Raw genomic sequence first — 9,181 nt, 5'->3', positions numbered from 1 at the left:
CATTCCTATTGATTCGCTACGTAAAATTTAGTATAAGAAAATAAGAATATAGGTCATAAGATAAGAAAATTTACAGTTTATGTGTATTTTCCACTATGTTTTTACGTTTGCAATTTTACATAACATGAAATATTTTTTACGACGATTATATATTTTCTTACGGTCTTTTTTACGTCGAAAATAAGATAAACTTACGAAACGTAAAATTACGGTGCATTGATGGTAAAATAGAGGGAGGATGAAGAATAACTATTTTATGTTATTCTTCATCCTCCCTCTATTTTACCATCAATGCACCGTAATTTATAGTGTTACTATTTATCAACCAGGGTGCAGAATAAGTTATTCTGAAGGAAATATGCCCTAGAGGCAATAATAAAGTTATTACTTATTTCCTTATAATCATGATAAATGTTTATTATTCATGCTAGAATTGTATTAACCGGAAACATAATACATGTGTGAATACATAGATAAACAAAGTGTCACTAGTATGCCTCTACTTGACTAGCTCGTTAATCAAAGATGGTTATGTTTCCTAACCATGAACAATGAGTTGTTATTTGATTAACGAGGTCACATCATCAGTTGAATGATCTGATTGACATGACCCATTCCATTAGCTTAGCACCCAATCGTTTAGTATGTTGCTATTGCTTTCTTCATGACTTATACATGTTCCTATAACTATGAGATTATGCAACTCCCGTTTACCGGAGGAGCACTTTGGGTACTACCAAACGTCACAACGTAACTGGATGATTATAAAGGAGTACTACAGGTGTCTCCAATGGTACATGTTGGGTTGGCGTATTTCGAGATTAGGTTTTGTCACTCCGATTGTCGGAGAGGTATCTCCGGGCCCTCTCGGTAATGCACATCACATAAGCCTTGCAAGCATTACAACTAATATGTTAGTTGTGAGATGATGTATTACGGAACGAGTAAAGAGACTTGCCGGTAACGAGATTGAACTAGGTATTGGATACCGACGATCGAATCTCGGGCAAGTAACATACCGATGACAAAGGGAACAACGTATGTTGTTATGCGGTCTGACCGATAAAGATCTTCGTAGAATATGTAGGAGCCAATATGGGCATCCAGGTCCCGCTATTGTTTATTGACCAGAGACGTGTCTTGGTCATGTCTACATTGTTCTCGAACCCGTAGGGTCCGCACACTTAAGGTTACGATGACAGTTATATTATGAGTTTATGCATTTTGATGTACCGAAGGTTGTTCGGAGTCCCGGATGTGATCACGGACATAACGAGGAGTCTCGAAATGGTCGAGACGTAAAGATTGATATATTGAAAGCCTATGTTTGGATATCGGAAGTGTTCCGGGTGAAATCGGGATTTTACCGGAGTACCGGGAGGTTACCGGAACCCCCCGGGAGCCATATGGGCCTTCATGGGCCTTAGTGGAAAGGAGAAAGGGGCAGCCCAAGGTGGCTGCGCACCTCCCCCCTCCCCTAGTCCTATTAGGACTAGGAGAGGTGGCCGGCCCCCCTCTCCCTCTTTCCCCCTCGGGGAATCCTAGTCCAACTAGGATTGGGGGGGGGGGGGAGTCCTACTCCCGGAATGAGTAGGACTCCTCCTGCGCCCTCCTCCTGGCCGGCGCCCCCTCCCCCTTGGCTCCTTTATATACTGAGGCAGAGGCACCCCAGAAACACACAAGTTGATCCACGTGATCTATTCCTTAGCCGTGTGCGGTGCCCCCTGCCACCATATTCCTCGATAATACTGTAGCGGAGTTTAGGCGAAGCCCTGCTGCTGTAGTGCATCAAGATCGTCACCACGCCGTCGTGCTGACGAAACTCTTCCCCGACACTTTGCTGGATCGGAGTCCGGGGATCATCATCGAGCTGAACGTGTGCTCGAACTCGGAGGCGCCGTAGTTTCGGTGCTTGATCGGTTGGATCGTGAAGACGTACGACTACTTCCTCTACGTCGTGTCAGCGCTTCCGCAGTCGGTCTGCGTTGGGTACATAGACAACACTCCCCCCTCTCATTGCTATGCATCACATGATCTTGCGTGTGCGTAGGAAATTTTTTGAAATTACTACGAAACCCAACAGTGGCATCCGAGCCTAGGTTATTTATGTTGATGTTATATACACGAGTAGAACACAAGTGAGTTGTGGGCGATATAAGTCATACTGCCTACCAGCATGTCATACTTTGGTTCGGCGGTATTGTTGGACGAGACGACCCGGACCAACCTTACGCGTACGCTTACGCGAGACCGGTTCTGCCGACGTGCTTTGCACAAAGGTGGCTTGCAGGCGACTGTCTCTCCAACTTTAGTTGAACCAAGTATGGCTACGCCCGGTCCTTGCGAAGGTTAAAACGGAGTCTATTTGACAAACTATCGTTGTGGTTTTGATGCGTAGGTGAGATTGGTTCTTGCTTAAGCCCGTAGCGGCCACGTAAAACTTGCAACAACAAAGTAGAGGACGTCTAACTTGTTTTTGCAGGGCATGTTGTGATGTGATATGGTCAAGGCATGATGCTGAATTTTATTGTATGAGATGATCATGTTTTGTAACCGAGTTATCGGCAACCGGCAGGAGCCATATGGTTGTCGCTTTATTGTATGCAATGCAATCGCGATGTAATGCTTTACTTTATTACTAAACGGTAGTGATAATCGTGGAAGCATAAGATTGGCGAGACGACAACGATGCTGTGATGGAGATCAAGGTGTCGCGCCGGTGACGATGGTGATCATGACGGTGCTTCGGAGATGAAGATCACAAGCACAAGATGAAGATGTCCATATCATATCACTTATATTGATTGCATGTGATGTTTATCTTTTTATGCATCTTATCTTGCTTTGATTGACGGTAGCATTATAAGATGATCTCTCACTAAATTATCAAGAAGTGTTCTCCCTGAGTATGCACCATTGCCAAAGTTCGTCGTGCCCAGACACCACGTGATGATCGGGTGTGATAAGCTCTACGTCCATCTACAACGGGTGCAAGCCAATTTTGCACACGCAGAATACTCAGGTTAAACTTGACGAGCCTAGCATATGCAGATATGGCCTCGGAACACGGAGACCGAAAGGTCGAGCGTGAATCATATAGTAGATATGATCAACATAACGATGTTCACCATTGAAAACTACTCCATCTCACGTGATGATCGGTTATGGTTTAGTTGATTTGGATCACGTGATCACTTAGAGGATTAGAGGGATGTCTATCTAAGTGGGAGTTCTTAAGTAATTTGATTAATTGAACTTAAACTTATCATGAACTTAGTACCTGATAGTATCTTGCTTGTTTATGTTGATTGTAGATAGATGGCTCGTGCTGTTGTTCCGTTGAATTTTAATGCGTTCCTTGAGAAAGCAAAGTTGAAAGATGATGGTAGCAATTATACGGACTGGGTCCGTAACTTGAGGATTATCCTCATTGCTGCTCGGAAGAATTACGTCCTGGAAGCACCGCTGGGTGCCAGGCCTGCTGCAGGAGCAACGCCGGATGTTATGAACGTTTGGCAGAGCAAAGCTGATGACTACTCGATAGTTCAGTGTGCCATGCGTTACGGCTTAGAATCGGGACTTCAACGACGTTTTGAACGTCATGGAGCATATGAGATGTTCCAGGAGTTGAAGTTAATATTTCAAGCAAATGCCCGGATTGAGAGATATGAAGTCTCCAATAAGTTCTATAGCTGCAAGATGGAGGAGAACAGTTCTGTTAGTGAGCATATACTCAAAATGTCTGGGTATAATAATCACTTGATTCAATTGGGAGTTAATCTTCCGGATGATTGTGTCATTGACAGAATTCTCCAATCACTGCCACCGAGCTACAAGAGCTTCGTGATGAACTATAATATGCAAGGAATGAACAAGACTATTCCCGAGCTCTTCGCAATGCTGAAAGCTGCGGAGGTAGAAATCAAGAAGGAGCATCAAGTGTTGATGGTCAACAAGACCACTAGTTTCAGGAAAAAGGGCAAAGGGAAGAAGAAGGGGAACTTCAAAAAGAACGGCAAGCAAGTTGCTACTCAAGAGAAGAAACCCAAGTCTGGACCTAAGCCTAAAACTAAGTGCTTCTACTGCAAGCAGACTGGTCACTGGAAGCGGAACTGCCCCAAGTATTTGGCGGATAAGAAGGATGGCAAGGTGAACAAAGGTATATGTGATATACATGTTATTGATGTGTACCTTACTAGAGCTCGCAGTAGCACCTGGGTATTTGATACTGGTTCTGTTGCTAATATTTGCAACTCGAAACAGGGACTACGGAATAAGCGGGCACTGGCAAAGGACGAGGTGACGATGCGCATGGGAAACGGTTCCAAAGTCGATGTGATCGCGGTCGGCACGCTACCTCTACATCTACCTTCGGGATTAGTATTAGACCTAAATAATTGTTATTTGGTGCCAGCGTTGAGCATGAACATTATATCTGGATCTTGTTTAATGCGAGATGGTTATTCATTTAAATCAGAGAATAATGGTTGTTCTATTTATATGAGTAATATCTTTTATGGTCAAGAACCCTTGAAGAGTGGTCTATTCTTATTGAATCTCAATAGTAGTAATACACATATTCATAATGTTGAAGCCAAAAGATGCAGAGTTGATAATGAAAGTGCAACTTATTTGTGGCACTGTCGTTTAGGTCATATCGGTGTAAAGCGAATGAAGAAACTCCATACTGATGGACTTTTGGAACCACTTGATTATGAATCACTTGGTACTTGCGAACCGTGCCTGATGGGCAAGATGACTAAAACACCGTTCTCCGGTACTATGGAGAGAGCAACAGATTTGTTGGAAATCATACATACCGATGTATGTGGTCCGATGAATATTGAGGCTCATGGCGGATATCGTTATTTTCTCACCTTCACAGATGATTTAAGCAGATATGGGTATATCTACTTAATGAAACACAAGTCTGAAACATTTGAAAAGTTCAAAGAATTTCAGAGTGAAGTTGAAAATCATCGTAACAAGAAAATAAAGTTTCTACGATCTGATCGTGGAGGAGAATATTTGAGTTACGAGTTTGGTGTACATTTGAAAAATTGTGGAATAGTTTCGCAACTCACGCCACCCGGAACACCACAGCGTAATGGTATGTCCGAACGTCGTAATCGTACTTTACTAGATATGGTGCGATCTATGATGTCTCTTACTGATTTACCGCTATCATTTTGGGGTTATGCTTTAGAGACGGCCGCATTCACGTTAAATAGGGCACCATCAAAATCCGTTGAGACGAAGCCTTATGAACTATGGTTTGGCAAGAAACCAAAGTTGTCGTTTCTTAAAGTTTGGGGCTGCGATGCTTATGTGAAAAAGTTTCAACCTGATAAGCTCGAACCCAAATCGGAGAAATGTGTCTTCATAGGATAACCAAAGGAGACTGTTGGGTACACCTTCTATCACAGATCCGAAGGCAAGACATTCGTTGCTAAGAATGGATCCTTTCTAGAGAAGGAGTTTCTCTCGAAAGAAGTGAGTGGGAGGAAAGTAGAACTTGACAAGGTAACTGTACCTGCTCCCTTATTGGAAAATAGTACATCACAGAAAATTGTTTCTAAGACATCTATACCAATTAGTGAGGAAGCTAATGATGTTGATCATGAAACTTCAGGTCAAGATACTACTGAACCTCGTAGATCGACCAGAGCGAGATCCGCACCAGAGTGGTACGGTAATCCTGTTCTGGAAGTCATGCTACTAGATCATGATGAACCTACGAACTATGAAGAAGCGATGGTGAGCCCAGATTCCGCAAAGTGGCTTGAAGCCATGAAATCTGAGATGGGATCCATGTATGAGAACAAAGTATGGACTTTGGTTGACTTGCCCGATGATCGGCAAGCAATTGAGAATAAATGGATCTTCAAGAAGAAGACTGACGCTGATGGTAATGTTACTGTCTACAAAGCTCGACTTGTTGCGAAAGATTTTCGACAAGTTCAAGGGGTTGACTATGATGAGACTTTCTCACCTGTAGCGATGCTTAAGTCTGTCCGAATCATGTTAGCAATTGCCGCATTTTATGATTATGAAATTTGGCAGATGGATGTCAAAACTGCATTCCTGAATGGATTTCTGGAAGAAGAGTTGTATATGATGTAACCGGAAGGTTTTGTCGATCCAAAGGGAGCTAACAAAGTGTGCAAGCTCCAGCGATCCATTTATGGACTGGTGCAAGCCTCTCGGAGTTGGAATAAACGTTTTGATAGTGTGATCAAAGCATTTGGTTTTATACAGACTTTCGGAGAAGTCTGTATTTACAAGAAAGTGAGTGGGAGCTCTGTAGCATTTCTGATATTATATGTGGATGACATATTGCTGATTGGAAATGATATAGAATTTCTGGATAGCATAAAGGGATACTTGAATAAGAGTTTTTCAATGAAAGACCTCGGTGAAGCTGCTTACATATTAGGCATAAAGATCTATAGAGATAGATCAAGACGCTTAATTAGACTTTCACAAGGCACATACCTTGACAAGATTTTGAAGAAGTTCAAAATGGATCAAGCAAAGAAAGGGTTCTTGCCTGTGTTACAAGGTGTGAAGTTGAGTCAGACTCAATGCCCGACCACTGCAGAAGATAGAGAGAAAATGAAAGATGTTCAACTATGCTTCAGCCATAGGCTCTATCATGTATGCAATGCTGTGTACCAGACCTGATGTGTGCCTTGCTATAAGTTTAGCAGGGAGGTACCAAAGTAATCCAGGAGTGGATCACTGGACAGCGGTCAAGAACATCCTGAAATACCTGAAAAGGACTAAGGATATGTTTCTTGTATATGGAGGTGACAAAGAGCTCACCGTAAAAGGTTACGTTGATGCAAGCTTTGACACTGATCCAGACGATTCTAAATCGCAAATCGGATACGTGTTTACATTAAATGGTGGAGCTGTTAGTTGGTGCAGTTCTAAACAAAGCGTCGTAGCGGGATCTACATGTGAAGCGGAGTACATAGCTGCTTCGGAAGCAGCGAATGAAGGAGTCTGGATGAAGGAGTTCATATCCGATCTAGCTGTCATACCTAGTGCATCGGGACCAATGAAAATCTTTTGTGACAATACTGGTGCAATTGCCTTGGCAAAGGAATCCAGATTTCACAAGAGAACCAAGCACATCAAGAGACGCTTCAATTCAATCCGGGATCTAGTCCAGGTGGGAGACATAGAGATTTGCAAGATACATACGGATCTGAATGTTGCAGACCCGTTGACTAAGCCTCTTCCACGAGCAAAACATGATCAACACCAAGGCTCCATGGGTGTTAGAATCATTACAGTGTAATCTAGATTATTGACTCTAGTGCAAGTGGGAGACTGAAGAAATATGCCCTAGAGGCAATAATAAAGTTATTATTTATTTCCTTATAATCATGATAAATGTTTATTATTCATGCTAGAATTGTATTAACCGGAAACATAATACATGTGTGAATACATAGACAAACAAAGTGTCACTAGTATGCCTCTACTTGACTAGCTCGTTAATCAAAGATGGTTATGTTTCCTAACCATGAACAATGAGTTGTTATTTGATTAACGAGGTAACATCATTAGTTGAATGATCTGATTGACATGACCCATTCCATTAGCTTAGCACCCGATCGTTTAGTATGTTGCTATTGCTTTCTTCATGACTTATACATGTTCCTATAACTATGAGATTATGCAACTCCCGTTTACCGGAGGAGCACTTTGGGTACTACCAAATGTCACAACATAACTGGGTGATTATAAAGGAGTACTACAGGTGTCTCCAATGGTACATGTTGGGTTGGTGTATTTCGAGATTAGGTTTTGTCACTCCGATTGTCGGAGAGGTATCTCTGGGCCCTCTCGGTAATGCACATCACATAAGCCTTGCAAGCATTACAACTAATATGTTAGTTGTGAGATGATGTATTACGGAACGAGTAAAGAGACTTGCCGGTAACGAGATTGAACTAGGTATTGGATACCGACGATCAAATCTCGGGCAAGTAACATACCATGACAAAGGGAACAACGTATGTTGTTATGCGGTCTGACCGATAAAGATCTTCGTAGAATATGTAGGAGCCAATATGGGCATCCAGGTCCCGCTATTGGTTATTGACCGGAGACGTGTCTCAGTCATGTCTACATTGTTCTCGAACCCGTAGGGTCCGCACGCTTAAGGTTACGATGACAATTATATTATGAGTTTATGCATTTTGATGTACCGAAGGTTGTTCGGAGTCCCGGATGTGATCACGGGCATAACGAGGAGTCTCAAAATGGTCGAGACTTAAAGATTGATATATTGGAAGCCTATGTTTGGATATCGGAAGTGTTCCGGGTGAAATCGGGATTATACCGGAGTACCGGGAGGTTACCGGAACCCCGCGGGAGCCACATGGGCCTTCATGGGCCTTAGTGGAAAGGAGAAAGGGGCAGCCCAAGGTGGCTGCGCACCTCCCCCCTCCCCAAGTCCTATTAGGACTAGGAGAGGTGGCCGGCCCCCCTCTCCCTCTTTCCCCCTCGGGGAATCCTAGTCCAACTAGGATTGGGGGGGGGGGGAGTCCTACTCCCGGAAGGAGTAGGACTCCTCCTGCGCCCTCCTCCTGGCCGGCGCCCCCCTCCCCCTTGGCTCCTTTATATACTGAGGCAGAGGCACCCCAGAAACACACAAGTTGATCCACGTGATCTATTCCTTAGCCGTGTGCGGTGCCCCCTGCCACCATATTCCTCGATAATACTGTAGCGGAGTTTAGGCGAAGCCCTGCTGCTGTAGTGCATCAAGATCGTCACCACGCCATCGTGATGACGAAACTCTTTCCCGACACTTTGCTGGATCGGAGTCCGGGGATCGTCATCGAGCTGAACGTGTGCTCGAACTCGGAGGCGCCGTAGTTTCGGTGCTTGATCGGTTGGATCGTGAAGACGTACGACTACTTCCTCTACGTCGTGTCAACGCTTCCGCAGTCGGTCTGCGTTGGGTACGTAGACAACACTCTCCCCTCTCGTTGCTATGCATCACATGATCTTGCGTGTGCGTAGAATTTTTTTTGAAATTACTACGAAACCCAACATATTCTTCACCCGAGGTAATCTTACGATCATTTCATAATTTAATTACATTTCGAATTCAAATAGTTACATTCCTATTGATTCACTACGTAAAATTTGACATAAGAAAATA

Source organism: Triticum dicoccoides, chromosome 1A (assembly GCF_002162155.2).
Source record: "Triticum dicoccoides isolate Atlit2015 ecotype Zavitan chromosome 1A, WEW_v2.0, whole genome shotgun sequence".
NCBI classification, from domain to species: Eukaryota; Viridiplantae; Streptophyta; class Magnoliopsida; order Poales; family Poaceae; genus Triticum; species Triticum dicoccoides.
This window is presented reverse-complemented; position numbering follows the sequence as displayed.